General features: G+C 30.2%; 1 protein-coding gene across 3 annotated transcripts in view; it reads left to right on the top strand.

The window, feature by feature from the left end:
• The window catches only part of LOC129968941 (uncharacterized), a 150,354-nt gene that overhangs the window by 95,054 nt on the left and 29,974 nt on the right, over positions 1-25,326 (top strand). The window contains exon 1 of one of the 3 annotated variants that reach the window (XM_056083303.1): positions 3,202-3,477. The exons of the other annotated variants lie outside the window; for them this stretch is intronic. The gene's annotated coding sequence lies outside the window, so the exon portion shown is untranslated. Of the gene's footprint in view, positions 1-3,201; positions 3,478-25,326 lie in introns of those variants that run through there. 3 annotated transcript variants of the gene reach the window in all.

Below are 25,326 nucleotides of genomic sequence, written 5' to 3'. Positions count from 1 at the left end.
TCACTTATACAGATATAGTTCGTTCTCAAATTTGAGGACCCTCCACTCGTTTACGCATGCGTCAGGATGCGTTTATTTAGTCAATAAAAGGGGCGAGAGAAAGTGTGAAAGAAGTTTACATTTGACAACAGGTGAACTCGGATTATTCGTGAAATTAGGAAAAAAGATACTAATTCACAATAAAACAAAATTTTAGAGCAATTTTTATTCACTGTAAGATGTCTAAACATTACATTATGATGAATAAATGGACGATTTCTATTCTTAAAATTTGGTAGTTCGCTTTTTTTGCAAAATAATAGTATTAAAATGTTTCTTTCTTTAATTTGATATTGAATCTTTTCATAACATTTTTACATTAACAACAATAAATAATCTCAATCGCATTTAATGATATTAAATGAAATATTCTCCTTGCCACTCCTAAAAGTTTTTTTCCTACTTCAACTGACCATATAAGCATTCAATATGCAATTTTAAGTTAAAATAAATTAGTACAGTTCAGAAGCAACATGACATTCACATACACATAGAAGAAGCATGCATCACATACACATAGAAGAAGCATGCATCACATACACATAGAAGAAGCATGCTATAGTGAACATACTAAGTGAGCTATAGTGAGCATGCTAAGTGAGCTTTAGTGAGCATGCTAAGTGAGCTATAGTGAGCAGGCTAAGCATGCATCACATACACTTGGAAGAAGCATGCATCACATACACTTAGGAGAAGCATGCATCACATACACTTAGGAGAAGCATGCATCACATACACTTAGGAGAAGCATGCATCACATACACTTAGGAGAAGCATGCATCACATACACTTAGAAGAAGCATGCATCACATACACTTAGAAGAAGCATGCATCACATACACTTAGAAGAAGCATGCATCACATACACTTAGAAGAAGCATGCATCACATACACATAGAAGAAGCATGCATCACATACACATAGAAGAAGCATGCATCACATACACATAGAAGAAGCATGCATCACATACACATAGAAGAAGTATGCATCACATACACATAGAATTAACTTATGGGGTGAAAATGAAGGCCAAAGAATAAATTTAACTCATCTTTCCACGACTCACCCCTTAGCGAGGTAGAATCGTTGGAAAGTGGTAGTCTCGAGATACTGAAACGAACATTATAGTCATCAAAAATAATAGTAATAATAATCGGCCTCTGCGAATTCGACGAATCTTCACTTTTCAGATTTTCCCGAATCTGATTTTTTTTGGGGGGGGGGGGGAATATATCTGGAAAACAATATAATAAATGGAAATATAATAACTAGAGAAATCGCTTTAACAGAATAATTGGAAAATGGTATGAAACAGACAAATGAAATGTAGTAGAGGATCCTTTTGCGGATATATTGCATGTCTTCGTCCATCTATATGTTCTTGAACACGGTAACTGAAACATGAAGCAAAGTGGATAGAAGAATATGAAATGGAGGAGTGGGGTGGGGACATATGAGTATATTTGGCATTAGATTTTATTAATGAAATTACTGAAGGGTATTCAATCAAAAAACTCCGACTTGACCTTAGGCCTTCCGAAGGCTTATAGATGTGTATCAAATTTTGTAGTTGATTATCTGCGGTCGTGTCTATACATGCGTCTGTGAATATGAGTATTGAATTAAGCAATAAGCTGTATGAATAATTTATGAGTTTTATTCTAAAATTGTAAATGTTTGTATTATTCGAATAATTCTTTCAAAGGGTACACTGCCTGTTTGTCCTACAAACTTGTAAATGAAATTCTGTAGGTGGTATTTAAACCCAAATTATATATCTGTATCAAATTGGGAGAATTAATAATCAACTTGAAGGGGTCCAAAATGCATATTCTATTTTCTTGACTATATTACGGAGCTAAACACAAGTCGTGCCGCATTTTGTATAAGATACTCTCTGTAATCCGACTCTCGTTATTCCGATATTCTCACTAGTCCAACACACCTATTAGAGCAAGTTATTTGGAAATATTCTTTCTTGCTACTACTTAAAAGCTTTTTCCTTTCGGTGTTTAATTTGTTGCTTCTATTCAACTAACCTTTTAACATAGTATTTTTATTTCTAACATATTATTGGCTCGTTCCCCACATGTAAAAAAAAAAAAAACCTTTACTGTATAATTTGGCAATGCCTAAATTATTCTCCATAGTGCTGTCAGTTTCTATAATTCTACAGGTACCTTGTCCCATATATATTGGATTAGAGAGTGTCTACTGTACATATTAGAAAATAGAGGAGAGGATATCCAGCTGAATATTTTCCAAGTTTGGTTCTTCTGGTAGAATTAGTTCTTGTGATTTCGAGATAACCAGATATCTTGCACACTGCCCCATTTTTTGATCCATAGTTTAATAAGTCATGACAGCAAGGGGCCATCTTTCCAGTGTTATAACTGGATTGTAGCCCATTGCTGCCATTGATTCAAGGCATCATCAAATTTATTTCACTGATTTTAATTTTGAATCAAAAATTATTTCATTATAAATTTGACCCTTTGCATTCGAATGGTGCTTCTCACTCATCATTCACGACGATGCATCCATCATCTTGACATTTCATTTATTTATTTTTTAATTTTGATTTTTAAAAAATACCTACAGAATGGTAAAAATATGTAGATTAATTTTTCGGTAAAATTCATCTTAAAACTATAATTATTTTTTTTCATAGCAATAAATACGCTCTTGTGTTAGCTGAATAATTTTGTATCGAATTACTTTTCGGAGCGCAAAGGGTTAAAATTCATAAATATATGTAAAGAGGTGCAAAATATATTCTGATATAGATTATTTGAAATTCCAAAAATAGTTGGGAAGATGGTGAAAACTGTTTTCAAAATCTTGATCTCCAATACTGACTATTTTAGAACCCCCGTTTCAATATATTAGATTCAATTTTTGAATACTAATAAGCGTATAGGTTCTTAAATCATGTCAAATATTTCAAAAAAGGCGATCGCTTTAAATTTCTTGCGTTCCATGTTAAGGTATTCAAAAGAAGAGAAGAAGTTTTTTGGGAGAAAAGAAGGGAGGGAGGGTGGTGGTGGCGGAATCCTCCCCTCCACCAACTTTCCGACCGCCGCGCGGGCTATAAACAACCAACCCATCCCTTCCGAAAGCACTGCAGATGGCGCTGCTCCGTGTCCGCCGAGACAAAACTTCATCGCTTGCGACTTCCCCATTCCAGCCCCCACCCCCACAAAAGCGGGCGGGCAGCCTTCTGAGATGCCCGGGGGGGTAGGAGGAGATGCATCACGCAGAGCAACAGCAGCCAATGGCTTCGCACACCTTTGAGGGGGTGGAGTCCGAAGCTACCGGATCGGCTGAACTCCTTCAGTTTTTTGACGGCCACAGACTTTGGAGGCTACCTGTTGTTGTTATTACTCAGGAGCGGGGAACTTGTTGCACGCCGCGAAACTCAGCGCACGTGACGGCTCGGTGAGTCCTCCTTTTTTTGCTATTTGTTTGTGGAATGCCCTCAGTTAGGTTTAGGTTCTGGTTATTGGTTAGAAGGGGTACCAAAGAGGCATGTGTTCGAAATGCTCTTTTGGACGAATAATCTGTTTTTTACATCGTCTTGGATAGCTTTGAAGATTCGAATTCTTATCTATGTCACTGCGAGCCATATCTGTTACAGTAATTTTGCATTTGTATACTTGTTATGAAAACAGAAGAAAGCTCAATGGATATTTTCAGTATTTTGTCATAATGCTAAATGCAAATATTGCACATTTAGTGCTAGTGTCATTTGTTGATTCGGACATGTGAAATGTTATTTCAAGCTGTTCTGATTCTTTCAATTTAGATTTGGAAATACTTGCTAATAACAAAGAAGCCCATTTAGTACGCCTTATAGTATATTTTTTCTTTCTTCTTTCTTTTTTTTTTTTAACTATTTCACTGTAGAATATCTTTGTAAATTTAATCTGTAAATTTTTTACCGTTCCTTTCTTCAGTTTCACGCTTAAATTAAAATTCAAAGATTTTATAAGATCATTATAATTATCACAGATGATTGTCTAAATTTGTATAAATTATCTAATTGCCTATCCATGAACCTCAAACTACTTAACTGCATGAAAGCTTACTTTCCTAAGATCGACTGGACATAGATTTCTCCTACCATTTCATGGCCTTGCCTCCTTTTACTTGTAGTTCTTATTACAGAGGTCTAACTTAAAAGCGCATGGCGAAATTTTGCAACGGAAAAGTGAAAGTTCTGTAATCTTTTCACCAAACAACTGAATATATATGCTAATTTCAATTTTCTAAAAAAAACTATATAGACCCAAAAATATTTAAATATAAAATGACAAAGCTGAATATAGTTGTTTAAAGGTTTGCATTTCTCCTCTAATAATACAAGTATTTTATAAATATAATACCAGCATGTGTATATCTTGATTTTTCTTTCCTCTTATTTTATGTGCAGCTTTATTGCATTGATAACCTTAATGATACATAAAGTTGTTTTAATCGGCTGAGATTAATGATTCGTATATATTAAGTGCTTTGACTTGACTAAAAATAATGCAAGGTTATGTACAGTATTTCTGAGAATCTAATATTAAAGATATATCACCCCCTTTTGGGAGAGAAACTGTCCCATATATCTTGTCAAATTCTTTTTCCATGCCTATTTTTCAGTATGCTGTCTGCTTAAAGATCAACTATCTTAAATTGCTCTTGAAAAGTAGAAAAGTAGTCCATCCTGCTAGTTAGTATATTTATTCTTAGCATATGCGTATTTCAATATTTTTTAATTTAATTATAATATTTACCAAGAACTAAAGGATTGAGATTAGCCAATAATAGATATGATCCTAGAATTTCAGAACCATAAGGAAAGCTCTATTAACTAGTATTTTATGCATTAGTTTTAATACCGGTAAGAATTCTACTTCCAAAGAATAGGTATAAAATGAGTTTTATAAGTTTATTAAAAAAACACTTTTTATTTATTATTATAGTTCTTATGAATATAATGTTTTTGAAAAGATATTTTTTGTTAACGACCCACTTTTGTTCATTTTGTCGTGTAAGCGAGTATTGACAATTTTTCCTGAAGCATAACGTGCTGTTTCATCACGTGGATTTTATCAAACATTTCGTAGTATCTTTAACTTCATACGAAGTATCAATCCAACACGGAAATACCGATTTCTTATCTTTTCACAACTTTGATTGTTATAAATAGAAGGTATATATATATGCAAGACTCCATTGCGGATAAAAGTGAAGTGACGCAGTTCGATTGTTCAAAAGTAATTTTAGGACTTATATTCGTACATCAAAATAAGCATTTTCATTTAGTTGAGCAATATTCATATCATTTTCAGACGGTATATTTTGATTTTGCTTAAATTTCCGTTAATACTTTTTATTTAGACCTTTTTTTAATTGAAAGAATTTGAAATATAGGGTTCCCTTATTTAATCTTTTTTATAAAAGTGAATCTTATAAGATAAATTGCTCCAGCCTTCAGAAGAATGGAAAATATATTTAGCCATTGTGATTTCTAAACAATATAAATTTTCCCATTGCTATATTAACGCTTTATACTCGGATGGGGCCTCGTACTCGCCATTCAAGACGGTGCATCATTTTGATGTTTTATTTATTCATTTTTCAATTCCGATTGTTAAAAACGCCTACAGAACTGTAAAACGATGTAGATTAATTTTTCAGGAAAATTCAACTTAAAGCCATAATGTTTATTTATCAGAGCAATAAAAAAAAATCTTTGTATTATTCTTATTTTTTTAACTAAATAATATTTTAGTCTGAATTATTTACTTAACAATAATAATTATTGAAAAGGAAAGGCAGCATATTTATGTTGAAGAATATCACTTAAATGCATCGTATATCATTTGAGTTACACGAGGGAACAGATTGCACTACATAAACCACATGAAATTTGCGGTCTTAAGAGATGGTGGCTCTCCGAAAGCACTAAAATACTTGGATAAACAAAGAATTTTAGTTCTTAATAAAAATTCTTACACAGGGGCTTGGCAGCATATTTGTGGTTTGAACTCTAGTTGACCGACAGAAGCTGGGGTTCATCTTTTGTAGTGCTTACAATGTAGAATTAACCACAGATCGCAAGGTCGAGGGCAAGGCCGTATTTGAGATTTGATTATTATTATATACTTTCATGTCAAGCCACAATGCTTGACATGAAAAGCATTGTGAAGGTGTAAATACTTCATCATATTTGCCAGAAGGCATTAAGGCCAATAAGGCTATGGAATTTTTTTCTGGGCCTCTCTAATCTTTCTTTTGGTACTATAGCTCATCGGTTCATATGTAGCGATATAGTTTATGTGGACAAAGTATTATTTAACCATAAACCTTTGGATTCCTCTAGGTGGATTAATAATAGTAATTTGGGTAGCTTTTGTGAAGGTTTTGAATGCGATCCCTTAGGAAGATGTCAGTGTAAATTAAAACAAATGAAGATGAATGCGCGCTTGTGTGTGTGTTAATCTAGATTCTAAAGTATACATGTGTTTGGTGAGTGGAAATTTGCGCCTCAAAATATTTTTCTAAAATTTTAATCAGAATTTTGATTAATTAAAAATTAAACGAAATTTCGGTGTTTTTTCTACGATAAATTGTAAAAAGATTGATAAACGGTTTTTACGTCATAAAGTACAAAAAATAATTTAAATTATACAATTTTACTGATAGAATTTTATTTTCATTAATTTAAAAAATATTTTATGAGCATTTCGAATAATATATTTCATTGTTGAAATGAAGTTAAATCAATCATTTTCATTGTTGCTAATATTTCATCCAAACTTTTTTTTCATTTTGAATTGGTTTCAATATAAAATATTCTTCTTATTATTATTCTTGCAATTAAGGTTTAACTTCACAATCAAGTAATGGCTGAAAAAAATACGCCGATTTTTAAGTACTTCTGCTTTTTTTTTCAGATATAATTGGATGTATGAAAATATAGGGAAAAAAAATTAGGGAAATGCATAACATAATTAACAGAATGGCGTAAAGCTTCTAAAATATTATGATTTATATGCTATGAAATATTTCGAAAGGGTTGGCATTAAGACCGAATTATAAAAAATAATTAGTTGGAATTTTTAAGAATCACTAATCATGGCGAACTAACTGGTAAAAAAAATCAATTTAAAAATTAAGTGTCATTGCCAAAAATAAATAAAAAGCGTATACAAAATATACAATTTGATATTAATAATAATAAAAAAAAAACTGCACAGTTCATTGGAAGATGAATCGAATAAAACTGATGCGGAATGTCGGGTCTAAAGTTAATCCTACTGCTTATTATTAAATAACAGTAAATAGCACGATTAACTTTTCCATGTGAATTGTCTCTAACAATCTCATCACTCCCATTGAAATATTATTTAAATGAAAATGAAAATCGGTTCTCAAGGCCGATATCCTGAATTAGATACTTAGCAAAAATAAAAATTTAAATGCTCCGATTCTTTTTGCTGTTTTTCAGAAACATATATAATCATTAGCAATCTGACTTTCTTTTGGTTTAATAAAGGATAAACAGACTGTAAAATTGCAGAAAAGGAAATGATTGCATTAGATTTGATTTATCTATAATTCAAATTTCATAAACTAATATTTTATGCTTATGTATGCATGAGAGCTCCATAAAATAACTTTAATTGCAGGCAATTTAAATTTCATAGTTTGAATTTTTTCAAAATATTAAAATTATCTATTTTTAAAAGGCTGTTTATGGGCACCATTGAAGCTTTTTGTAAATATGTATTTGTATTTAAGTTTAAAAATTGGTAAGTTAAAACGAAATGTCTATTCAAAGTATTAAAGAAATCTAATTTCAAAGTTGAAGTTACATTATATTATTAATTTTTTGGAGAAAAAAATTAAAATTTTTTTGGTTTATGTGTTAAAATATTTTATTAACAGACACCAAAATTTTACTAAGAACTGAATAATTTTTCTAAATTCACTATCATTAAAAAAGAAAAAAAAGCATGCATTTCAAATTGTGAAGCAATTTAATTTTTAAACGGTCATTTTCTCAACTGTGTGTTGCTCGATCAGTTGACTATTAAAGAATAAGCTATTTTTAAAATATTCCTTGCTCTTACTTGTTTTAAATTTGTAATTTTTATATAATATGGAAATTAAAGTTATTCTGTAAATGTAACATTTTATTTCCATATAATTCAAAAATCTATTAAAGTTGGATGTTGCGTGTGTTGTATTGCTATTTTATCTATTAGGCAGAATAAAATGGTTGATCATATATTGTATATAATTAACTTAATTCGCTTTTAACATTGGAAATGCTTTTATAGCTGGATATTTGAGTTTTAAATTACCAATCGCGCATGCATAATGCCAGTTTAGAAAAGAGATAACATAAGACATTTTTCATTGATTTTTTTTTTTCAGTGATCAATAAGTATTATTCTGTTTCTGTTAAAAGTGGATTTTTGAATGCATTGTTGAGCATTGCTAAATAGATTTGTGCAAATTTTAAAATTTCAGGCAAATGCAATACTTCTCATTAACCAAATTTCTAAAAAAAAATATTAGCAAAACAAATATTTCTAAAACAAATTTGCTTCATTAAATTACTATGAAAAAACAAAGTAAAATATATGTAATGAGTATGTAGTATGTAATATGTAATAAATATATATGTAAGACGCCAATTAGTATGCCGTGACTAATTAGATTTAAAAACAATTATCATTTTACCATGTGATTTTCTATACGAATCTTAAATTGTAACTGTTCTTATACTGGAAATTAAGTTACGGCGAATACTTATTAGCCATACGCAGCATAGATTTGTGAAAATGGCAGTAATGTTTGTTTGCTGACAGATAAAAGCACTGCATTTCAAGTGTGGCTGATTATAGCTAAAAATATTGATTTATAGCTAAAAATATGAATATTAAGATAAATTAAATATAACCTCTTAAAAATAAAAATATCAAAAAAAAAATTATCTGTTAAAATATCGAAACTGTGGCAGACATAACTAAGTTAAAAAGTGAGGCTATATGTGCAATTTGTTATTACTCGGGCATTCTAGTAATTTTGACAAATCAGCAAACAATTGACATCGGTAAATTAAGATTATAACAAGGAAATATTTGGTCAAATGCCTAAATATTTACACTGATGTATGTATGAAAAATACTAATACAATGTTCTTTCAACTGCTGAAACCTTATCTACATAATGTTATTATCAACATGTGCCAGATCTGTACATATTCTGGCATATTGAAATGCAATCTTTTAATTCGTTCCATCCCATCTTTTAAAGTTCCTTTTAGCACACATGTGAGCATTTATTTGCCTAAACTTAACTTAGGGGGGTGCTTACTCGCCCGTCTAAACGTCGCCACTTTGCCTCTGGAGTAATGTAACCCTCCAAACGGACAATAAAAGAAGAAAATGACCATTTTGTAAGTGGGAGTAAACATGAATAAGGAATGGTGTTCCCTTTGTCCATATGTTCTTTGCGGCACAGGCGATAAGAGGGGCGTAGAAGAACTGAAGAATTTATTGAGGCCTGACCTTCTTTTAAAGAAAGATGACCATTCCATTGACTGACAAACCTTGATGGATCCAGGAAGGTTATTCTACGAAAGGGTGTAGGAGTCTTTTGTTAAGCAGGAGAGGCTTTTTACGTGGTAGTGACGCTTAACAGGTACTTGGGGGTGGTGTCTGGCGCCTATAACTTTTGTATTCTTATTCATCTTTGACATATTCTTGTGTCGTGCCTTTCACCGATGTGATTCTTCTTAAGGATTATGAAAAAGAGATAGAATGTAATTACTTTGTTTATTACTGCACGCACTGCAGAGTTTTTAAAAATATTTTGTAAAATAACAGAAAATTTATTTTATGTAATAAATTCAAACTTTACTAACGTCTTATATTTCGAACCGATTAATAATCGAATCTGTGCTAATTATATACCCATCTAAAAATATTTCAACTTTACTGAGTTTTCGAATATTCTGTAAATATTAACTATTAAATCATGAAATATGTAATGCATAATCTAAAAGAAAAATTTCCGCAGCACACACAGAAAAAAGATTGTTTCTGTGTAATGTTGTGTTTATGTGGAATTTACAACTTTAATATTCTACCCTTGCCAACATTACGAATGTTGGACGTAGGCAGATTTGTATACACCACAAAATAGCTATGTATAATTATTTTGAAGAATAGATAATAATTTTTTAAAAATAGAATGACCAAAAGTGAATTTTCTTATCTGACAATCATTATTGCTAGCTACGCATTTTTGTCTAAATTGTACTTTTAAAAATAAGGTTATGAAACAAAAACAAAAAAAAATGCATTCAAATATATATAAATCATAAAAAAACTTATACAATAATTATTTTCGGATTTGAAAATTATGATTCAAAAACGAGAAAAAGTGATCTGTTATAATTTGTTTATCGAGCTTCAATTCAGTTATAAAAATTTGAATTCTTTCCTTTTGGTTTTTTTTCACAAGCTTTGCTGCTTGAACATTACATCATCATAAGTATGCTATGTTTTTCTTTCTCATTAAAAATGTCTGTCCATTTTATATTAAAGATATTTATTAGATGGACATTTAATGCTAATTGTGATACTCACAGAATATTAAACATTTTAATTAAAAAAAAAGTTGCAGTGTTATTTAAAGAAATCATTTCAATTGGATTTTAAGCACCAAAGTTTTTAAAAACTTTAACTTAACTGAAGTTCATTACGAATTAATTAAATTGAAATATTATTTATATGACTTTCCTTTCAGTTTCATATGCTTTGAGATTTTGTTTTCAGTTACTGTTTTTTCAGTTATGCAGGAAAAGACATTTCATCTTTATCTTCCAATTTCTGATAGTGTTTTGAATGCTAAGCTAATTAGATGTATAAATTATCTTTAAAATTAAACATTTTAAAATTCTGTTTATCACATGAAGAAGGTTTTCTTTTTAAGTAGTCCATTATGTGTTAGTCAAACCTTAGGGGCAATTTCCATATAATATTTATTTCAATTTTGTATGGTTTGAGGACTTTTTTTTTTTTTTTTTTGCCTTCATTCACTGATTTTCTTTTTCTTTTTTTCAATGCGGTAATGGACTTTTTAGCTTTAACTAACTTTCTGTTTCTTTTCTGATATTACGAAAGTTAATTATAAAATCATAAGCATATTTGCAATTAATTAAAAACATTTTAAATTCGCCTTCATGACGGGACAGAATGCTTGTTACAGCACAGAGCAAGCATTATTTTAAAATTCCATCTGAATAAGTTCTATAGTTTTTTTTTTTTCGTGTATTGAATGACATGACGGCTGGGAATATATTTGAACTTTCATTTCACAGCGAAAATAGTTGGCCCATGCGTCTTCAAAAGTCTGCAGTTTTAAACAATTGAATTCCTTCTATTGAATTTTTTCGCTTGGATACATCAATGCTTCCTCACCAGCTTTATAACACGCCAGGTATTTCAAAAGAACCAGTAGTCAAATAGAGATTATAGCTTGGAAACTACAGGTAAACGTGACATGAGAACACACGGGTCAATACTAGCCGCAGGGTGATAATTACCTCGTAGGGGGTTGGAACATCTGAGTTCTCCTCGGAACCCCATTGAGGGGCAGAATCGAATGCAGGAACCGTTTTTATCTAAGATGACAAGATTTAATTTACACTCTCTCGAAAGGAGATCCCCCCCCCCATAGCTCATTATGTTCAATATCACAAAAGAAGCTGTTTACATTGACCAGGTATTGTTAAGTTTCCCACCGGAATATCATCGGCAACAGGTGATCTCGTTTTTCGAAGAAAGAGTACAAGTAACAAGATGGGAGGATCGTTAAAATGCCCTTTGTTGATGGACGGTCAGCAGGCAATTAAGTGAAAGTCGTTGATTTTCAGCTAAATGTCAGTAGCTCACCTGGTGGGAAACGACATCTGAAACGCCGCGAAATGCTTGACCATTTATCTTGGATCTCAGCTTATCTCTTGCATTCATCGAAACGAACTAAAGACAGCTATTTGAAATTCTACGACAGCCGCGACAGAGATGCTTTTACTTGATTCGCCATCCTTTCCCCCTCCTTTTAAAAAGTATTTAAATAAAAATTCAAATTTTCATTGATTTTAAATTTAGCCTAGAATAATGCCTCTCTCTTCTATTACAAAGTTTCTGCTGTTTATCTTTTGGAATATTTAAAATCATTTCCGATTTAATTGCACAACACGTAATTTTGAAATTAGTTAACGCAAACCTTTTTGTTATTTTTGAAAGGATTCATCTTTAAAATATTTTATTCACGAGAATTTCCAAGATAAACATTGGATATATATTTTTTCTCTTGTCATACAATTAGGCCATTTTAAATTTTAGAATAGTTCCGCTTATTTTAAAATTTTGATGGTGGAAATCTGCAAAATTATTGCTTGACATACATTTTCAAAAGAGAAATGTTATTTTACAAAAATTATTGTCTCATATGAAAACAAATTGTATATTCTGCGAAGTTAATAATCATTGAAAATTTTTTGATGAATTCTACTATTTAATATCTTTTTTCAAAATCATATGAATCATATAAATAATTTTTCAGTAAAAAACATGTTGATAAAAAAAACACAGAAGTATCAATCCATATCGTACCACTAATGAGCATTGTTGCAGCTCAAAATCATATCTGAACAAAGCTCGCAACCTGTAACCCTGAAATCAGGATTAAAAGGCATTCTACATCTGTTAACGATACTTGCGATTAGAATTTTTGTTACTATTATTTTTTTTCATCATTACTATTATTATTATTTATTGATTCTGGTTATCTTTTGTAGTTTTTAACTTGAGAATAGTTTTTAGACAGTGATTATCTAGATGAGTTTATGTGAATGTTTTAAACATTCCTTGGAATGTAATGAAAACTACACAACTAAAATGTTGGCACATTTGAAAATATTAAAGAAATCAATGTATAAATTCCGTCAAACATTCTGGATATGCGCAGAATTATTCGTTCTGATATGCACATTGCTTTTATGCTGGGGTTCAAACTGTTATAGAATATACACATAAGATATGTGGATTTAAATTGGATAAGGTATGTGGATTTAAATTGGATAAGGTATGTGGATTTAAATTGGATAAGGTATGTGGATTTAAATTGGATAAGGTATGTGGATTTAAATTGGATAAGGTATGTGGATTTAAATTGGATAAAGTATGTGGATTTAAATTGCCTTGTAGTAAGACTCATATTTAGCCTAGTGAGTCTTACTACAACGCAATCTTTAGATTCAGAGTATCCATCTACTACTACAACCTTTAGTGAGTCTTACTACTACAACCTTTAGATTCAGAGTATCCATCCATCCCCTAATTTACACAGGTTCGATTCCTGTTTTTTTTTTTTTTTTTTTTTTTTTTAAACTCCATTTTCGTTTACAGTTTTTTTAAATTTTATTTGAATTATTTTAAATTTAAAGGTTTTTAGATCAGCGCCTTTTTTTTTCTTTTTATGTTGCAATATTTTTATGCAAAAATTTAATAATTAATCTTCTTGACGTCCAATCTTCTAAAAGTTAGACATTCTTCTGTATTTTTCTTACTTTATGGACCGTGAGAAGCAATGAATTAATTCTTGCCGCCTTCAAATCCAAAAATATAACACAAATGCATATTGTAGTGGATTAACCACGCTTTTTGACTTTTAGTAAGGCTTTCTTCAGTCGATAATTTGCCCGAAACCCATAAAAGAATGCTGAACCCCCTCCCCCCCCTATCCTGATTGCCACTTCAACAATACCACTTATTAATAAAAACCCAACCTCCACTTTATGAATGATTAAAATAAATTTACTCCTCCAAACTTCCACGGAATAGTTGCATTTACATATAACCCTAACAAGAGTCCGTTTTTATAAACACCCAAAACATGGTTTTAACGATGGAATTATGAATTTTCATGCACAGAAGTCGTGCGCGCGGGCTGCGCGACCCCTTTTATTGGAGAGAGAAAATCCGTGACCATATCAATGTCTGTAGTATTCCTGTGGAGCCTCTGTGCCATTAAGTTCCGAATCTCTTTTTGCAGAAAAACACTCGATGACCCGGTCACAAAGAGTAGCCGCCTGGAATCTGCCTGCTTTTTTTTTTTCCCTTTTATTTTAACCCTCTCACCCCTTTTGTGAGCCGTAAATTTTGATTTGGTTTTTATGGGGTACTTCGGCGTTTAGGCTCCGCAATTAATACACTACCAGGAGAGTGTTGTGTACCGGGTAGTTTTGAAAATGATTGCCTTGTTCTGCTGTACCATTGGTTCGGCTCTGTCTAGATTTCCGCCTCATTAGCCTGCTGTGGTTTTTTTGTAGGTGGATTTAATTGGTTTCTGGGCATCTAAAGATACAATGAAAGGACGGAAAAAAAAAAAATAAGCAATTGTAGAGAAAATATAACCTTTTTGATAATTCAAGGTGCATTCCATTCGGAAATGTAAGTTTAGGAGTTTAATTTCGCATTCTTCTTTACTACGTTTTTTTTTAATTATTTTTAATTGCTATTTGATAAATCTATATAAAAGAAAGTAATACGATTATGTTTTTAAAAAATGTACAAAATTAAATTCCAGGACAAATAATGGAATCGTATACTTCTTAACTTATGCTTATTACTATTTTGCACACTTCTTTACTGGTACGGTTTATTATTATTATTTTTTTTTAATTGCGGTTTGATAAATCTATATAAAGAAAAGTAATACATTTAAAGTTTAAAAAAATGTACAGAAATTAACTCTAGGCCAAATAATGGAACCTTATACTTCTCAACTTATGCTTATTACAATTTTGCCTTTAAGAATAAATTTTAAAATTATTTAAGAATAAATTAAAAATTTATTTATTATATTTTTGATTTTAAATAATCAAAATTAGGTTAAATCATATTTTTATGTTAAATAATAGAATTAAAGTTCTTATTTTTTTTTTTTTTTTAAAAAGAGACTTTAATTCAACAATTATTCTTTTTAATTAAAAAGTTTATTAAATTTTAGTCGTTATATAGTTTTGACACTCTTTTAAAGTTATTAATAAAACCCGACATAAATATTTTTTTTTTTAACGTACGTTATCGACATTACTTAAGACATAAATGAGTTGAACATTCTTTAATAAAAACTTCCTTTCTTCAACTCAAAATGCTCTTTGTAAATTATACAATCAGTTATTGAATTATTCAAAACTAATTTTAAAATGATAATATGATGATGAAGGTGATGACAATTTGCATCTTTACATGATGTAAGGTTAAATGCCAAAACTGCCAATTATTTTCCTAGAATTGTAATCATCTTTCATGAGATAATAATAATAATTCATGAGAGTAATTTTTATTTATCTTTCTGTTTTTAAAATGCATAGCTTTCGGCAATACCACAACAAACATATGTTTAAAACATGAGTTCATTAACAATAATCACGCAGACTTAAACAAATAAACTAATTTTAAAAGCAAAAGCAAAGAGTGTTTTGGAATTTAGTAAAATAGTTAAAATATGTTCTAAGAATAAAAAATTTTCATTCCATTTAAATAACCGGTAGTATATTTAATACAACTTTTAGTACCTTTTTTTTTTAATCTGTTGTACAAAATTTTGATTTTCGACATATTCTTTACGTTTATATCCTCATCCGAATTTTTCGTTTCTTACGAGAGCGACATCATGCATTTAGCGACTTTGTGACTAGTAGCTGATGGCGGCATTTAAATGCCTTAGTCACCATGGAGACAAAATCGTAGTACATTTATGTCGCTTTTTAACCCCTTAGCCGTGATGTCCATTCATCATATAGGCACTGAATTATACTTTAAACCTATATTCCGAAAGTAAATTATCTAAGAAACGTTGCTCTTGTAGTTTGATATAGAAATGACACATAATCCACAAACTAAGGATTCTTAATTGAAACAATAAGACACTACATTCCTGAAACAGAAGATGTCATCTAATTAGATGATGAAAAACGCAAACAGTTAAGGGGTAAAAACCATTTCTGATGATGGGATTAAAAAAAATAAAACCATACTTCTGATGATATTTTACACTTGTAATGTTACCGATGATGACGGACACATAATAAATTAATAAAAATAAAATCATGTTTTGCTTTGAACATCACCTAATCTTGCCAAAAGCGTATTTCTGACTAAGCAGCCTGGGCCTGAGGTCGCAATAGTAAGTTAATCTACAGCCAATACAATTTTTGAAAAAAAATTTATAAACCTAATTCTAAAATAAATTTATAAAATATACAAATTCTATGAAATCTGAAGTGTTAAATAATATTAGTACTTGATATGTGGTCAGGTCCCTCCTATACGGTACATTAAGTTGATTTATTTTAGTATTTGTGAGCAGTGTTTGCTTAAATAATATTGCGAGCAAACATGGATGTCGCGCAGTCGAGAGTCATAATAAATAAATAAATGATTATGTATTCGTAAGTTATTAAATATCAATCTTAAATTAATTACCAAAATGTTAATTTTCAATACATACTGAAATGAGAAATTAAATTGATCCGTTTATTAAGAGAGGAACTTCATAATACGAACTGTCTATGATCAAAAAATGTTTAAATTCACCGTATCCTTTCATTATGCCATTGCATTCACTTAATGAAATATTTTCTAAAATATTTCTTTCCTAACTTTTCAGTTTTTGTAGTTTAAAACAAATTGTTGAAACATTATATAATAGAAATTTCCGAATGCTACTTGCTTACTTCATTAAATTTATTTAAATATTAATATTTATTTAAATTGTACTAAAATTCACTGTGAAATAAAGTAGATAAATAAATTATTTACATTTTTAAATAAAATGTTAATTTAATTCGTTTGATTTAAAAAATTTAACTCCCGTCGCCAAATCTTTAGTATACCAAAGCAGAATTTCCGCATTCGTTTTTAACATATTTCTTTTAAGGTAAACGTTCTGTAATTGCGTGATGTAAAAACAGTTATATTCAGAATGCAAAGGCTGATGCAGTCAAGCAAAGCAGAAGTCAAGATATGTGAATCAAGCCTAGAACATTACCATGTTACGACGTTTCCGATTAGGGCCTCGAATTTTCTGTCTTTTCGGAATGCATAGGGCAACATTTTATCATTTTCTTAGCGTTTTAATATTCACAATATTTCTCAATCCCCCAATACTGTGATTTAATTTCTTCAAAGGAAATGCACATTATAGATAATGTACCATAACATAAAAAAAAAAAACACCAACCAAAGGATCGCAAATTTTTAAATTTTTGATAATTTCCATTCTGATTATTCCTTTATACCTAGATCGAAAAATCTAATGGCTTTGTGTTGTTATTTTCATAAATATAAACGTAACTTATCCTTTCTGAGCTAAATTTAAAATTTTAGTTATATTTCCGATTTATTTGCGTTTGGAATTTCGAATGGCTTCAGTTTAAAAATGTTTTTAATAGCCTTCAGGGAACAGTTGTCATCCCTCCCCTTTATTAATAGTATTAATGCAAACATGCTCGTCTGTTTTGATGAACTACATCTAAATTAACTAACATAATAAAAGTTAATATTATTTTAAATTATACTTTCACCGTAAAAACAGAGCATTCTGGCTATAGCTGATTATATAGGTTACGCTTGCAAAATATCTAATTTGACGATTTCCGTTGCGGGAATGTGATTGCATTGCTTCAATTAAGAATTCAATGAATACTCGAAGTGAATTAAGTGTAATTTTTAAATCAGATTGTCCAAAGTAGCATGATTAATTAATAATTTTTTTATGAAGGGAAAAAAATATTCCGAGAAATATGCAAAAGTTGAAAATTAATCTTTTTGGAGGAAAGTTTGTTTTGCTGATGTAACGATACCAGTTGAAAAAGCGTATTTTATAATAGTGCGCCTTTTAATTTAGATATCTCCACAATCATAACATTTATTTCCTTTAGATATAAAATTAGAAATTATCATATTATTTTGATTTAGTAGAAGTTAATAGCAATTTTGGTAGGTTTAATAATGCAATCGAATTATTCAACTGTTTTCGAATTACTCAATATTCGCTTTTCTTATAGAAAATTTTATCAAAAAATTAAATTAAATTATATTTATAGATGAACTTAATATATTTCATTTGCTACTGCTTTATAGCATCTTTGATTTGATTTCGGTTTTATAAGCTTAGGAAGCGACAATTCGATTCGCCTATGACTCACAGACACGATTTAAGAAAAGTATACGAAGTGTGAAAACAAATATTGTTTTAAAGTAATAACTTTTTAAGCAAAATTAATGCGTAAATATTTAACTAAATTAATAAATTACATTAATTGTTCATTATCCAAATCTGGTCTGGCTCCAGTTAATCCCGATATAATTGAAATTCTACTGACTTAATAAAAATTCGAGAACAATTCTTAATCGACCATTGCAACTGAAATTATTTTCTCTCTCTTTTTCTTTTCTTCTTTTTTCCCCCCTTTCTCCACTCGGATTTTCTTGTTCAGATCCGTTGGTAAAGCATGCCATTCTTACACAACCAAAATTCTAGCTGTGACTTGAGACTTGTGACTTGAATTTCGAATACGGCATGTCGACTCATTTGAGTACATTTTTAATGTTTTCCTCGAAATCGACACTGATAACATTAGTGTTTTGCAAAACAAATCCACCACCAAAAGGACTGTTGACCCATGCAACTCTTCTTAGGTACTCTGCAATGAGTAGAAGGGGGAGGGAGGCAAAGAAAAAACAAGCAGAAAAAAGGAAAAGCTAATTGTGTAAAATTCCACTCCGTCTCATGCGACCGTAGACGTTATCGTACGTGAGAGTCGTATTTTATGTCAACTAAGTCACTACGACTTAATTTATTAGAAACGTGGCGATAAATTAAATGTCGTTCTTTTTATGGTGCTCTCGACTGGATTGTTGCACAGAATTCAGCATTTTGGTCACATTGTGCGAAAAGCTGCGGGTTTTATGGATTAAAGAAAGAAGAGCAAAGAAAGGTGAATTTTACGGTTATTCTGCTGATGGACAAATACTTGCGGTGATGCGGTGCAGAGTTTAGATGGTTGGTTGGCAGGTGCTCGGTGGAGGCTCTAGGTGCTTTGATTAATAGCAGTTAAAAACCATATGAAGATTGTCATTAAGGGATCTGGAACGTTTTGTGCCGTCAAAAAAAAATCTATTTTTCAACTTAACGTCATAAAATGAGGGATAAGTCGCCGTTTATGGAGATGTATACTATGTATAAGTTTGTAAAACCGAAAATTTATAACTTTTAAAAATGTAATTTCCAGATGACCCTATGATAAAATTATAGAGTTTCTTGCATTTTTTCTCAAAGCGGATATTTGTCAAATTTCGGGACTTACATGTATAAAATTCTATTGCATTCGTGCGAAATAAAATTCTGTAAATTTATAAGCTCTATTCATATTTTAAACCTGTTTTCTCCCCCTTAGTATGTAAAATATTTTTAAAGTAAGACTTATAATACAAAATATCATTTTCAGATTCTCATTCAGTATTTTCAGATTCTCAAATTACATGATATTTAATATTTTTTTAAGCATATTAAAATGAAAATAATTACCAGTAATTATTGAAATTTTACTTATATCTTGCAATAAATTTGATATATTTTATTTAGATTTTTTTCTCGGTAAAACGGTTTGAGATTACAGGAAGGATTATCGAATTTCTATATATTTTCGATTCAGTATTGAAAACAAAGTTTAAGGGGAAAAAAAACTATTTTTATGCTGTTTTATAAAGAAAACAATTCAGTCCTACTATATATATTAAACAATAGGAAAATATTTCGGAGAAAAGCTTTTAATTAATTATAAATTGGTATTGGTTTTATTTAAGTTAGAATCAGCTTTATTTCAATGGCTATATGATTGTTAAATTTTAACTTATTATGTAAGTATTGATGTCTTCACAATTATTTATTTATATTGTTTATAAATAAATGTTAAACTTACTGTGAGTAAAGTGAATGCACCCCCGGATGAATACATCGGTGAATCCCTTTCTAATTAAAATATTGATAAAATATTACAAAAATAAAATTACCGCTCATACAAAAGCAATCTCAGTGACAATTTATTAAATATAAAATTTGTAAAACATTGACAATAATATAACATTTTATCTTAATAAAATGTTGAGAATATTTCCTTTCATTATTTGTGAATGCTTTATTTCATTATTTTTCTATGCAATATTATTCATGAAAGAATAAAAAGCATCACTCATTTTTCTCGAAACAGTAGAGAGTTGAAGGTTCATAAAGAGGGTTGCGTTTTAAATTATTGGGAAAAAATGAAAGAGACATTAACTAAAAACTATCTTATTTGAACGTAAAGCGATAATTTTTTTTAAAGATACTTGAAGTAAGTATAAAATATTTCAAGTAACCAGCATAAAGATAAACAAAAATCATATTCAGTTTCCTTTCTTTGAGAAATAGTTTTTAAATTAAAAATTAATTCCATTAATTTTTAATGGAATATAATTAACTCCATTTCAATATTCTTAAAGCATCAAAATGTTTATTATTTGAAGGAGTTTTTTCCGATGTAAGATTTAATGAGGTATTTGGAATGTTTTTTTCATCTTTAAAGAAGTTAATTTTGTTTCGCATACATTTATACGATTACGAATAGAATGAACAATAATTTTTACTACATTTTTAGTAACTTTTGAATAGTTTGACTTATGCTACAAATATCAAAATAAAGTGCAGATCAAATTCCAACGATTATTTTACTTATCTTCCAACGAATGCGACTGCTTATTCTTGTATTGTTTTAGTATTATAAAAAAATTTTACTGTTATTTTAAAAATATCCAGAGAGATTATTTTTAGAATATAAGTTAGTCTTTTATTTAAAAAAACGATTCTTCTTTTTTTAAATAACATCAAGGCTCATTGTAGCTTAAACGCACGTGTAACGAAAAGCGCGGTTATTAAACGTGTTTCCGTTTTTACAGATTTTATAGACGGCTGGGTTTTAAACGCTAAATGAACCATTACAATTTTTTTACGCTCTCATTTTTTCATTCCTTGTCGTTTTTACTAAGTGTTGTGTTAATTCTAGAACTTTCTAAGGAGATTAAATGGAAAAAAAGGACATATTTAGTCATTCAGTAGGTATACTAAAAACCGTGAAATTCGTTTTTAAATTCGAGGAGGGGGAACTATTTAAAACCGAATAACATTGGCTCTCATATTGCTAGGCTGCAAAGTTTTTTCTCCCTAAATGACTTCGTTTGAATATAATATACATATATATATATATAATCATTATATTTCATAGGCCATATTTTTTTCAAATATTTTTATCGATTTTAAAATGATGCTAATTTAAAATGTATAATGAATTTTTATCTAATTCGTGAGGAAAAAAGTTAGAAATGCAGATTACTTTTATTTAGAATACCAAGAGCACATTTGTTACATGAAAACATAAATTACAAGAAAAATGACATTTACAAAAACAGGTTTATATAATTTTCTTTATTACTTTTTATAAGGTACTAAGTAGGTATAGGTGCTTTCTATAAAGTAATTTTATAAAGTTCAGGTTTTATATAATTATTTTTGGCATATGAATTAATTTACATTAACGAATTATTTCTAATAACTGAATATTACAATATTTAATCTGCCTATAAAGACTTATGTGCTCCTTTTTTTTTTTTTTACTATAGTCTGCGCATTTATTTTCTTCTTTAATCAGCAGTTATGTACGCTTTTATAAACCGACTAGGTTCGGATGGGACTTTTCAAAAAAAAAAAAAAAAAAAAAATTTAATGTTTATATGTTTTTTTTTTTTATTATTATTATAAGTGTAAAATGATGTATAAAAGTGAAATTATTTAAATATATAAGTAGCTTTTGAAGATAAAGCATGTTATGAAGTAAATTTTAGCATTTATTTACAAAAACTAGTATTGTTCTAGAGGAAAAAAAATCATTTTTTTGTGACATTACATGCGTACATATCTTAGAGTGTGACTAACAATATTATCTAAAAATTATATTAAAAAAAAAATTTTAAGGCATAATATACGAAATTATCTACGAAATGTTGGAATTTTTTTCAACAATATTTGCATTAAACAATCATAAATCCATTTCTATAGCATTCAACATCAAATCCACAGTTGTTTACATTCTGCATAACATAATGAGCACACTAATTATAAACTTCTTTAAGATATCTTGATTATTTTTTCAAATATAACGATATTCGTACAGTAAAATTATCAGAAGGGGAAAAAAAAAAACCTTGTTCCTCAGAAAATGCATTTAAAATTTTTAAATGCTTATAAATAAGCATCACTTATATACCAATAGTTTGCTATAACTTGTCTTCTAATTGGCACAGATACAAAATAAAGAGATCGTTGGAAACCGAACTGTACTTATTTTTTTGAAATTACAAAGAAAATAAAAATAAGAGTTTTCATCAAAATTCTTATTAAACTAGTCGAATATCGTAATATATTAACTTCTAACCGCATTGCGCATGCTTTAATTTTTCTTTTTTAATCGATTTCATTTATAAAACTAAAATTCGTAGTTATTAGTTATAATTTGATGCATGAAATCCGTAAGCAATTCAAGTTTTTCATCGACCCTCAGTTGAGTTAGCCTAACAAACCTGAAACAAATTTCCAAAACAAAAGCTGACATCTAATTCCAAAGAAAGCAAAACAATCCATGGGTTAATCATCCCTACAATCCAGAGTCCCTCAAGTCTAAAATTCGTACATGCCTCATCCCATGTCAGACGATAACAGTGGAAATCAAAGTGGAGCATTTCGACGACCTTCTGTGTCTCTCGGAGCAGGTGATGGCCACCTTAATCCGCAAGTTCGCTCACGTATCGCCGACACATTCGGAAGAGAGTTGTCCCGTCTCAGCTATTCTCGTTTTTCAATCACGTGCATGGCGAAAATGCCGAGATATCACTCTCCATCGGACAGAAATTTCAGTTTTTCCGAGTGTGAGGCCGGGCATTAATTGCCAGCTTGCATTTTTGGGTGACGATAAAGCTGAGGAACCCCATGCGGAAAGGTTTCTCTCCGGTTCTTTATACACTAAAAAAATAGCGTGCTGGCTCGTCTTGGTATAATGCATATTGAAATGGTTTGTAAATTGGATTAGGATCACGTGGCTGTGGAAATGTGTAACACGTGCTTTTTTATAAGAGTGGTGGATGAAGTCCTGGAAAGTTTCCCCTTTCCGAAACCTTTTCTAAACTTTTGAGACATATATTCATGCGCTTATATTACTTTGATATAAAGCTGAATTAAGCCCTCTCGTGTTCTTACGGCAATGGAAGCCCCGGGCTCCCCTTTTTTTCTCTCCAGCTTCCAAAAACGAATAATTATTTTTGTTGATTTTAATTTACTCTATGTAGGCAACTTTTGGACAAAATGAAATAGCAGTTTAGATTGCGGTTCACTTTTAGAAAAAGTAATTTCTGTGCATTGCCTATTTAAAAAAAGAATGCAAAATCAAAATTTAAAAGTAGTTATATGCAGAATATTTTTTTAAAAAATAACATACAACCTATTAAAACAATTTAAATGTTATTTAACTGCATAACCGAACATTTTTTTTTCAAATTGTTCAAGCAGCATGTTTTTATTAGAATGATTAAGAAACGAAATAAAGAACTATAAAATGTAGTTATTAAATATTATTAGAATAATGCTCCAAAATTTAAACGTCATTTGAATTCAATCGCAGCCTTTTGTAGGTTTAATAAAAGCTCAAAGCTGAATTACTGTGAAAGACAGAGTTTCCAAGCCCTTAAGCAGATGCTAACTTTCCCTATTCAATAATCGGCTTCATTTGGATTTAAAATTAAGCAACAGGTGTGTCTTTTTGGAGTAATGGGAAAGTCCAGCACAGTGGATCTTGCGAAGTTTTTTGTGTGTACTTATGAAATACCTCGCGTTTGACCCAAAACAACCATTTTTTAGCACTATTTTAACATTTTATAATCCACTGTTTTTCTCAAATTTATATATTTGAGATATAAATTGAGCTAAATATAAAATATTTGTGCTACTAATAGCATATTTTTTGTTCCTATTACAACCTTCCTTCATTCCAGCGGCCCTACGCAGCTGTCTTAATCGGGAATAACATAGGAAATAAAATGCAGCTGTAATAATCTTAGTATTGATTAAAACCACTATCGATTGAAAAGTTAAACACATCTGTTGTCTTCGTCTAATCCATATTCATTAGGTTCTGATTTATGTTGATTTAGATAATGGAAGGAAGGAAAGAAACCTGCAAGGCTTAGTTTAAATATAATTTTAAGACTAAGTTGACAAATTATTTAAACATTAGTAATTTTGTTTGAGTGGAATTTTTAATTCTGTCTGTCGTCAATAAACGATTTAGCATATCTGCTTTGCATTCTGGCGCTTCTCTCTAGAGGTTTCATGTTTATTTATTTATTATTATGAACAACAATCTTTAATAATTCACCAATAATATCATGCATTTGTATAGACTTTTACCTGTGGTTAACGGGTTAAAAATAGAGCTTAAAGCGCATTGTTTAATTAAGTTTTTTTATTATTATTATTATTTCATGATATTATATCGGCTGGATCTGGAAAACGCGTGGTGGACCAAGAATTTCGAGTGCTTGGGCTACCGAACGTAATTTTAACCTATTTGGACCCTCTTAGGAAGCGAAAACGAACATTGATAAACTCGTGACGTCACTGTCAAGGCCAGGTGCAACTCCACTCGAGTAACCTTTTCACGTTCTCTCTTCGGAAATTTGTGGTCGTAGTATATTTATCGGAATGGTGGACGAAAGGCCTTATCTAACTCACCACAGCGCCTCGATGAAAGAGGGTGAAAAAAAAGAAGAGAACCGAGAGAGAGATCTATATTTAAGGACATGAAGCTTTAAAAGAATGTCTGCTCCATAATATTTTCAAAGAAAGAATCTCTATCTGAGTTTTTTATTATCATCCAGCCAGTTATATATTTTTCTTCTCGGTTTCTCAGATCGTGCATTCGGATGTCTAGTGGGTGTCGAAATTTGGACGTTCTTGATTCAAGAGAGATTCTTAAATATTTCAGTCAGGCTGGCGAGTGTTTGCAAATATCCTGATTACGGGTTCAGCCTGTCATGGCGAGTTCAGATCTAGTTTATGGCT

The sequence above is a fragment of the Argiope bruennichi genome, chromosome 5, assembly GCF_947563725.1.
Source record: "Argiope bruennichi chromosome 5, qqArgBrue1.1, whole genome shotgun sequence".
NCBI classification, from domain to species: domain Eukaryota; kingdom Metazoa; phylum Arthropoda; class Arachnida; order Araneae; family Araneidae; genus Argiope; species Argiope bruennichi.
This window is presented reverse-complemented; position numbering and strand designations above follow the sequence as displayed.